The sequence below is a fragment of the Bufo bufo genome, unplaced genomic scaffold (assembly GCF_905171765.1).
Source record: "Bufo bufo unplaced genomic scaffold, aBufBuf1.1, whole genome shotgun sequence".
Lineage (NCBI taxonomy): Eukaryota > Metazoa > Chordata > Amphibia > Anura > Bufonidae > Bufo > Bufo bufo.
This window is the reverse complement of record NW_024400865.1, coordinates 1-9971: the sequence shown is the minus strand read 5'-3', so window position 1 is coordinate 9971 and position 9971 is coordinate 1. Positions and strand designations below refer to the sequence as shown.

The 9971-nt window shown below is 43.2% G+C and overlaps 1 long non-coding RNA gene across 1 annotated transcript; it reads right to left on the bottom strand.

The window, feature by feature from the left end:
• Positions 1 to 316: 316 nt before the first annotated feature.
• Positions 317 to 9516, bottom strand: LOC120984612. Its single transcript, XR_005775272.1, has 3 exons — positions 9505 to 9516; positions 1936 to 1940; positions 317 to 437 (listed from the first exon to the last, which is right to left on the bottom strand). It is a non-coding gene; the product is annotated as an uncharacterized LOC120984612 (long non-coding RNA).
• Positions 9517 to 9971: the final 455 nt, after the last annotated feature.

Here is a 9971-nt window from a genome sequence, read left to right as displayed (position 1 = left end):
TTAAGCGCTTTGTCTGTGTCTACTGTAGTCTTTGGTGTCTTTCTGGAACATTTACTCTTCTCCGGGAGATAAGGCAGTAGACCCTTCAGTTCACTCGTCTCTTTCTGGGTCTCCACCTTTGACCCTTCTATAGCCTTCTTCAGTGGCTCTGTGACAAGTGGTAGGGATAGTATTTTGCAAAGATTTTAATAGTATAATCTGGGATAGGGAGACTGCAGGGACAGTGTGGTGAGATTGTAGGGAGAGTTTTCAGACACTGTAGGGAGAGCATAGGGAGAGCCTAGAGAGACTTCAGGCATAGTGCAGGCTCTGTAAGCTGAAAGGATCCATAGAAGACAGTGCAGTTTGCATCAATACCCCATGTAGGGCACAGAGCTATCTAAACTGAACAGTGTCCACCTTGTTTAATAGATAAGCAATTTTATTACACCTTGATTCTCAAATTGGAGAGAAGAACCTGTGTAATATAACTGTAATTGGGGTGCCCACCTTGTTTAATAGATAAGCAATTCTAATATGCCTTGATTCTCAAATTGGGGTGAATAACCTGTGTAATATAACTGTTATTGGCGTGACCACCTTGTTTCATAGATAGCCAGTTGTATTACGCATTGATTCTCAAATTGGGGTGAAGAACCTGTGTAATATAACTGTAATTGGGGTGCCCACCTTATTTAATAGATAAGCAATTCTATTATGCCTTTATTCTCAAATTGGGGTGAATAACCTGTGTAATATAACTGTTATTGGGGTGTTCACCTTGTTTAATAGGTAAGCAATTCTATTGCGCATTGATTCTTAAATTCAGGTGAATAAACTGTCTAATATAACTGTTATTGGGGTGCCCATCTTGTTTCATTGATAAGCAATTTTTTTACTCCTTGATATTGGGGTGAATAACCTGTGTAATATATCTGTTATTGGGGTGTCTACCCTGTTCAACAGATAAGCAATTCCATTAGGCCTTGATTCTCATATTAGGATAAATAACATGTGTAATATAACTGTTAATGGGGTATTCGCCTAATTTTATAAATAAGCCATTTCATTAGGCCTTGATTATCATATTGGGGTGAATAACTTGTGTAATATAACTGTTATTGGGGTGTCCACCTTATTTCATAAATAAGCAATTCCATTAGGTCTTGATTCTAATATTGGGGTGAATAACCTGTGTAATATAAATGTTATTGGGGTGTCCATGTTGACATTCAATAACTTATTTTACATATACAGTTACTGTTACCATACAGTATGTCCAACAAAGAGGTGCCAGAGCACTCCAAAGGAACAGGAAGTGGCAAAAATGAAGTAGCAGCAGCATCGGCAGTAGGCCAGAGCTGCCAGTATCATCCAGTGGTTGTGTTTTGACAACCAATAGCGCTGTCCTGGAATGGCTGACTCTGTCTTCAACATCAACTCACTTGACATCAAACACCCACAGCCAGGAGTCTGTGGGTTCCTATAACACCACACTTAGTTTGCATGGCCCAGGAACAAGCTCTGTGCTGTCCTGAACCTGCCTCTTTCCTTTGCTGCTCCTTATGCCAGGCAAGTGATGTATGCTGCCAGCTCTGCTACCAAATCTCTGTATGCCCAGATTTGAAGGTGAGGTCCGCTGCTTCCTCTTGTAGGTGTGCAAGTAGCGTAGAGAGTTGCATAGAAGCAGGTGTTGCAAGTGGTCATGGACTTGGCCATCAGACTCATGAGGGTGACAAAGGTGACAAGCAGACAGTAGTGAATGATGATTTAGCCGATTGCACATGAGAGCCGAGTGAAGAGGGAGTTTCATCATCATCATCAACAGGAGTTAAGGGTGGCAGTGTGCTGCTGAGCCAACAGGGTGTAAGCATGGCCGTGAGACAGCGGGGCCTGTTACTTCTAGCCACATGCTTCAGCAACTATTCTGATGCTGCCACCCACCTGATGCCACACAGCTGCTGCCTCTGCTGCCATCTTCTCCTACTGCCACCATCTTGTGCTGTTTCTGCCACTGCTGTTGCCCCCCACCTCCGCACTCTGTGACTGGGCCACTATATTGACTCCTAAAGCTGTTGCCATGCTCCCCACTCTGTGACTGGGCCACTATGTTGACTCCTCATGCTGTTGCCACTCTTCCCACTCTATGACTGGGCCACTATGTTGACTCCTCATGCTGTTTCCACCCTCAAGACTCTGTGACTGGGCCACTATGTTGACTCCTCATGCTGTTGCCGCCCTCACCACACTCTGACGGGGCCACTAGTGCCACTGTTTGGCCTTGTTGACATAACAGTTTATTTTACCCTTCTCCTGATCTGTCAAACAAAATGAAAAATGAAAAGCACAATGGATCCTGTTCTTGGAGCATCTATAAGGCATCTATCACACGGTCAATATTTTGCATCAGGATTTGATCATGATTTGGAAGGCAAAAGCAGGAGTGGGTCCAAAACACAGAAGACACAATTATTCCTTTCACGTATCATCTATGTTTTGGACTGAATCATGTTCTTTTTTGCCTTACCAATACTGATCAATTACTGACCAAATACTCACCATGTGAAAGCTGATGCTCAAAGGACAGGATCCTTTTTTGGGGGTTGTTGTTCTGATGGATAAGAAGGAGGGAAAATAAACAGTGATGTCAACACAAGCTTATTGCTGACACACTCTCCCTGCAGGTCGGGAAATAGCTGATTTATAATGCGCTTTGTGACAAATTTGGATCAAAACAAATTTTTAAAAAAATTTGGCGAACCATTCAAATCAAATATTTTACAACTTAGCTCATCTCTAGTGCCGAGAGTCTGGGAGTAAGGTACAAAGGTTAGGATGTTGATGGGTGCTGCATACTGATGTGTTGTAAACAGTGTTTAAAACTGTGTGTTAAAGGGGTTGTCCGCTTTTTTATATCGATGACCTATCTTCAGGGTAGGTCATCAATATCAGATCAACGGGGGTCAGAGCAGCTTTTTAAGAGAAGGCCTCACTCCATGCAAATGCGGCCTTCTATTCATTGCTCACCTGCTTGCCGTTGCAACCACAGCGGTGAGCAGGTGTAATTACACCTAAGCTATCCAATTCACTTCTATGGGACTGCTCCTTCCATTCAAGTGTATAAAAAGGAGGCATTCCATAGAAGTAAAAGAAACAGTTTGGGTGTAATCACACCTGCTGATCACTGTGGTTGTGATGACGAGCAGATAAACATTGAAGAGAAGGCCGTGTTTGCGTGCAGGGCTGCGGTCTCTTTAAACTGCTGATCGGTAGGGGTGCCGGGTGTTGCCCCCCCACCGATCTGATATTGATGAACTATCCTCAGGATATGTCATCCATATAAATAAAGGGGCAAGAGGCAGGAGTGCATCTAGCCTTTTTACTGCCTGAGGCCCCCCCATTCTAAATTCTCAACCTAGCCCCTTCTTTCCATCCCCTACTGTTAAAGATATACTTGGAAAACATTATATACAGCTCTACAAAACATACAAAGTAATACAACCCCACATAGCTCTTACATCCAGTGACATCTCCTCTGATGTAGACGTTCTCTTTCCTTATCTTCTTCATTTGGACCAGACCATCATGATGATTTTTTTCGGCCATCTTGTCTCTGCTGAGTTTGACAAAAAGACATCTTAGTTTCCTACTTTTCCATCATGCTCCCACTTTCTCAACACACCGATAGGGTGCTCACTGTGCTACCCAATACTATACTGTAGAAACAGTCTTCCTGAAAATACCAATGCCACAAAGACAGTGCCCCCTTTAATAATTATTGGCACACAATGCCCTAAAAAATAACTGCGCCCAGCAAATAATGTCTCTGACACTAAGGCCTCTTTCACAGGGGCGTTGCGGGAAAATGTGCGGGTGCGTTACGGGAACACCTGTGATTTTTCCGCGCAAGTGCAAAACATTGTAATGCGTTTTGCACTCGCGTGAGAAAAATCGCACATGTTTGGTACCCAAACCCGAACTTCTTCACAGAAGTTCGGGCTTGGGATCGGTGTTCTGTAGATTGTATTATTTTCCCTTATAACATGGTTATAAGGGAAAATAATAGCATTCTGAATACAGAATGCATAGTAAAATAGCGCTGGAGGGGTTAAAATTATTATTTTTTTAAAATTTAACTCACCTTAATCCACTTGCTGGTGCTGCCGGCATCTCGTCTGTCTCCTTCTTTGCTGAACAGGACCTGTGGTGAGCATTCATTCCAGGACCTGTGGTGACGGCATCACATGATTCATCACATGACCCATCACCATGGTAAAAGATCATGTGATGGATCATTGATCACCGGAGTGACGTCACAACAGGTCCTGGAATGAATGCTCACCACAGGTCCTGTTCAGCAAAGAAGGATACAGAAGAGATGCCGGCAGCGCGAGCAAGTGGATTAAGGTGAGTTAAATTATTTATTTTATTTTTTTAACCCCTCCAGCGCTATTTTACTATGCATTCACCTTAATCCACTTGCTGGCGCTGCCAGCATCTCGTCTGTCTCCTTCTTTGCTGAACAGGACCTGTGGTGAGCATTCAATTTCTCCATATGTTCGCATGTTTGGCAAATCACGAACACGCAAAGTTCGCCGCGAAACGACGGCCGGGCGAACTGCAAGGCCATCTCTATTCAGAATGAGTGCCATATTTTTGAAGACAGAAGAGCTAACTTTTCATTACAGTTTGTTTATAATTAACATTTCTCCAGCTACACTTGCGTTCAGAGCGGGTCCGTCTGATGTCTGCACAGACGGATCCGCTCCTATAATGCAGACGTTTGGATCCGTTCAGAACGGATCCGTCTGCATTATAGTTTGAAAAAAATTCTAAGTCTGAAAGTAGTCCAGACGGATCCGTCCAGACTTTACATTGAAAGTCAATGGGGGACGGATCCGTTTGAAAATTGAGCCATACTGTGTCAACTTCAAACGGATCCGTCCCAATTGACTTACATTGTAAATCTGGACGGATCCGCTTGCCTCCGCACGGCCAGGCGGACACCCGAACGCTGCAAGCAGCGTTCAGGTGTCCGCTTGCTGAGCGGAGCGGAGGCTGAACGCTGCCAGACTGATGCATTCTGAGCGGATCCGCATCCACTCAGAATGCATTAGGGCAGTACGGATGCGTTCGGGGCCGCTTGTGGGACCCTTCAAACAGAGCTCACAAGCGGAGCCCCGAACGCTAGTGTGAAAGTAGCCTTAATAAAAATAAAATAAAATTCATTTGAAATCTAGGTTGTTGCATTCTGCATTGCCTGGGAGTGATACGTTTTGCTATGGGGCCCTATGAAATCTGTGTATGCCCATGACCATGTCTTAGTTGGCAATCGCTTTCAAATTGTCTAGGAAGGGCAAGAGATGACCTATACAAGCCTATGGTGTCTATAAAAGCCCCCAAGAATCCATGGATGTTGGTATTTGATATCTCTGCACTATATTTTTTTAATATTTTTTTTATCAGTGTTCATTAGAATATTTAGAATGATTTCATTCTTTTTGACAAACTGTGTGTATATACAGTACAGACCAAAAGTTTGGACACACCTTCTCATTCAAAGAGTTTTCTTTATTTTCATAACTATGAAAATTGTAGATTCAAACTGAAGGCATCAAAACTATGATTTAACACATGTGGAATTATATACATTACAAACAAGTGTGAAACAACTGAAAATATGTCATATTCTAGGTTCTTCAAAGTAGCCACCTTTTGCTTTGATTACGGCTTTGCACACTCTTGGCATTCTCTTGATGAGCTTCAAGAGGTAGTCCCCTGAAATGGTTTTCACTTCACAGGTGTGCCCTGTCAGGTTTAATAAGTGGGATTTCTTGCCTTATAAATGGGGTTGGGACCATCAGTTGCGTTGAGGAGAAGTCAGGTGGATACACAGCTGAATAGACTGTTAGAATTTGTATTATGGCAAGAAAAAAGCAGCTAAGTAAAGAAAAACGAGTGGCCATCATTACTTTAAGAAATGAAGGTCAGTCAGTCAGCCGGAAAATTGGGAAAACTTTGAAAGTAAGGGCTATTTGACCATGAAGGAGAGTGATGGGGTGCTGCGCCAGATGACCTGGGCTCCACAATCACCGGACCTGAACCCAATCGAGATGGTTTGGGGTGAGCTGGACCGCAGAGTGAAGGCAAAAGGGCCAACAAGTGCTAAGCATCTCTGGGAACTCCTTCAAGACTGTTGGAAGACCATTTCAGGGGACTACCTCTTGAAGCTCATCAAGAGAATGCCAAGAGTGTGCAAAGCAGTAATTAAAGCAAAAGGTGGCTACTTTGAAGAACCTAGAATATGACATATTTTCAGTTGTTTGACACTTGTTTGTTATGTATATAATTCCACATGTGTTAATTCATAGTTTTGATGCCTTCATAGTCATGAAAATAAAGAAAACTCTTTGAATGAGAAGGTGTGTCCAAACTTTTGGTCTGTACTGTATATATATATATATATATATATATATATATACACTGTTTAAAAAAATAAAGGGAACACTTAAACAACACAATGTAACTCCAAGTCAATCACACGTCTGTGAAATCAAACTGTCCACTTAGGAAGCAACACTGAGTGACAATCAATTTCACATGCTGTTGTGCAAATGGGATAGACAACAGGTGGAATAATAGGCAATTAGCAAGACCCCCCCAATAAAGGAGTGGTTCTGCAAGTGGTGACCACAGACCACTTCTCAGTTCCTATGATTCCTGGCTGATGTTTTGGTCACTTTTGAATGCTGGCGGTGCTTTCACTCTAGTGGTAGCATGAGACGGAGTCTACAACCCACACAAGTGGCTCAGGTAGTGCAGCTTATCCAGGATGGCACATCAATGCGAGCTGTGGCAAGAAGATTTGCTGTGTCTGTCAGCGTAGTGTCCAGAGCATGGAGGCGCTACCAGGAGACAGGCCAGTACATCAGGAGACGTGGAGGAGGCCGTAGGAGGGCAACAACCCAGCAGCAGGACCGCTACCTCCGCCTTTGTGCAAGGAGGAACAGGAGGAGCACTGCCAGAGCCCTGTAAAATGACCTCCAGCAGGCCACAAATGTGCATGTGTCTGCTCAAACGGTCATAAACAGACTCCATGAGGGCGATATGAGGGCCCGACGTCCACAGGTGGGGGTTGTGCTTACAGCCCAACACCGTGCAGGACGTTTGGCATTTGCCAGAGAACACCAAGATTGGCAAATTCGCCACTGGCGCCCTGTGCTCTTCACAGATGAAAGCAGGTTCACACTGAGCACATGTGACAGACGTGACAGAGTCTGGAGACGCCGTGGAGAACGTTCTGCTGCCTGCAACATCCTCCAGCATGACCGGTTTGGCATTGGGTCAGTAATGGTGTGGGGTGGCATTTCTTTGGAGGGCCGCACAGCCCTCCATGTGCTCGCCAGAGGTAGCCTGACTGCTATTAGGTACCGAGATGAGATCCTCAGACCCCTTGTGAGACCATATGCTGGTGCGGTTGGCCCTGGGTTCCTCCTAATGCAAGACAATGCTAGACCTCATGTGGCTGAAGTGTGTCAGCAGTTCCTGCAAGACAAAGGCATTGATGCTATGGACTGTCCCGCCCGTTCCCCAGACCTGTATCCAATTGAGCACATCTGGGACATCATGTCTCGCTCTATCCACCAATGTCACGTTGCACCACAGACTGTCCAGGAGTTGGCAGATGCTTTAGTCCAGGTCTGAGAGGAGATCCCTCAGGAGACCGTCCGCCACCTCATCAGGAGCATGCACAGGCATTGTAGGGAGGTCATACAGGCACGTGGAATCCATACACACTACTGAGCCTCATTTTGACTTGTTTAAGGACATTACATCAAAGTTGGATCAGCCTGTAGTGTGTTTTTCCACTTTAATTTTGAGTGTGACTCCAAATCCAGACCTCCATGGGTTGAAAAATTAGATTTCCATTTTTTAATTTTTGTGTGATTTTGTTGTCAGCACATTCAACTATGTAAAGAACAAAGTATTTCAGAAGAATATTTATTTAATTCAGATCTAGGATGTGTTATTTTTGTGTTCCCTTTATTTTTTTGAGCAGTGTATATATATATATATATATATATATATATATATATTTAGATCCATAGAAAAAAATCTGGCAGCACTCCCTTCTGATTCTTTTAAACATGCAGGGTGCCCGCGGTAATCCCTCAATTCAGGACGGTAGATAAATAGTGAAGATCCGCAAGAGACGCGTCACTTGATATGTGTGAATAAAGAGCACATTTTATTTTTAAGGAGTGCTGCGGATCTTCATTATTTATATTTATATATATATATATATATATATATATATATACACACATACAGTTGCAAGAAAAAGTATGTGAACCCTTTGGAATGATATGGATTTCTGCACAAATTGGTCATAAAATGTCATCTGATCTTCATCTTAGTCACAACAATAGACAATCACAGTCTGCTTAAACTAATAACACACAAAAAATTAAATGTTACCATGTTTTTATTGAACACACCATGTAAACATTCACGGTGCAGGTGGAAAAAGTATGTGAACCCTTGGATTTAATAACCGGTTGAACCTCCTTTGGCAGCAATAACTTCAACAAAACGTTTCCTATAGTTGCAGATCAGACGTGCACAACGGTCAGGAATAATTCTTGACTATTCCTCTTTACAGAACTGTTTCAGTTCAGCAATATTCTTAGGATGTCTGGTGTGAATCACTTTCTTGAGGTCATGCCACAGCATTTCAATCGGGTTGAGGTCAGGACTCTGACTGGGCCACTCCAGAAGGCGTATTTTCTTCTGTTTAAGCCATTCTGTTGTTGATTTACTTCTATGCTTTGGGTCGTGGTCCTGTTGCAACACCCATCTTCTGTTGAGCTTCAGCTGGTGGACAGATGGCCTTAAGTTCTCCTGCAAAATGTCTTGATAAATTTGGGAATTCATTTTTCCTTCGATGATAGCAATCCGTCCAGGCCCTGACGCAGAAAAGCAGCCCCAAACCATGATTCCCCCACCACCATACTTCACAGTTGGGATGAGGTTTTTATCTTGGTGTGCTATGCCTCTTTTTCTCCCCACATAGTGTTGTGTGTTTCGTCCAAACAGCTCAACTTTGGTTCCATCTGTCCACAGAATATGTTGCCAGTACTGCTGTAGAACATTCAAGTGCTCTTGTCCAAACTGTAAACGTGCAGCAATGGTTTTTTTTGGACAGCAGTGTGGTATCCTCCCATGAAATCCATTCTTGGTTAGAGATATTGCAGGAGATAGTCAGGAGGTAGGCTGGAAGGTGGAAACAATACAAAAAAAAAAAAAGGTAAGATTTGTTTGATTTAAACTTACAAAATTTTTTTTATTTTTTTTTCTCCTCTTTAAAATGGCAGACTTGGTTCAGTGCAGGAATTGTTGTGCATTTATTTCATGTTCCACTCTTTGGAGATTCGGATGCTGTCAGATCTGTAGACAGTTCTCCTTACTGCAGCAGGAAATTGCATTTTTGAAATCTGAAATATTTAAATTATCTGTTAAACAAACTCCAGCTAGGACTGCTGCAATGCCACTGCCACAGAGGACCCCCAGAAATGGCAGATGGGTTAATGTAGGTTCTGGAAGACTTAGAGTGGTGGATAGAAGACATGTCCCACAGTCGGTGGTTCTCCATAATTCATTTGCAGCACTCTCAGAATGTAAGGACAACATGGATATGGACTCAAGCACAGAGGGTGAGAAACCATCGACTCCTATGTCTAATGTATGCAACAAAAAAGATAAAGTGAAGTCTCAAAGGAAGCAGCTGTTGCTGGGTGATTCAATCATAAGAAGTGTGGAGCTTAAAGAAAATGGTTTTGTGAGATGTCTCCCTGGGGCTACTGCTAGAAGAGATAGAAGACGTATTATTAATATTGTTAAGCAAGCAAAGCAGGAAGGGGACGTGGATGTTCTTGTCCATCTAGGGACAAATGACCTGGCTTGCAATGATGTGTCAGAGGTGAAAAAAATCT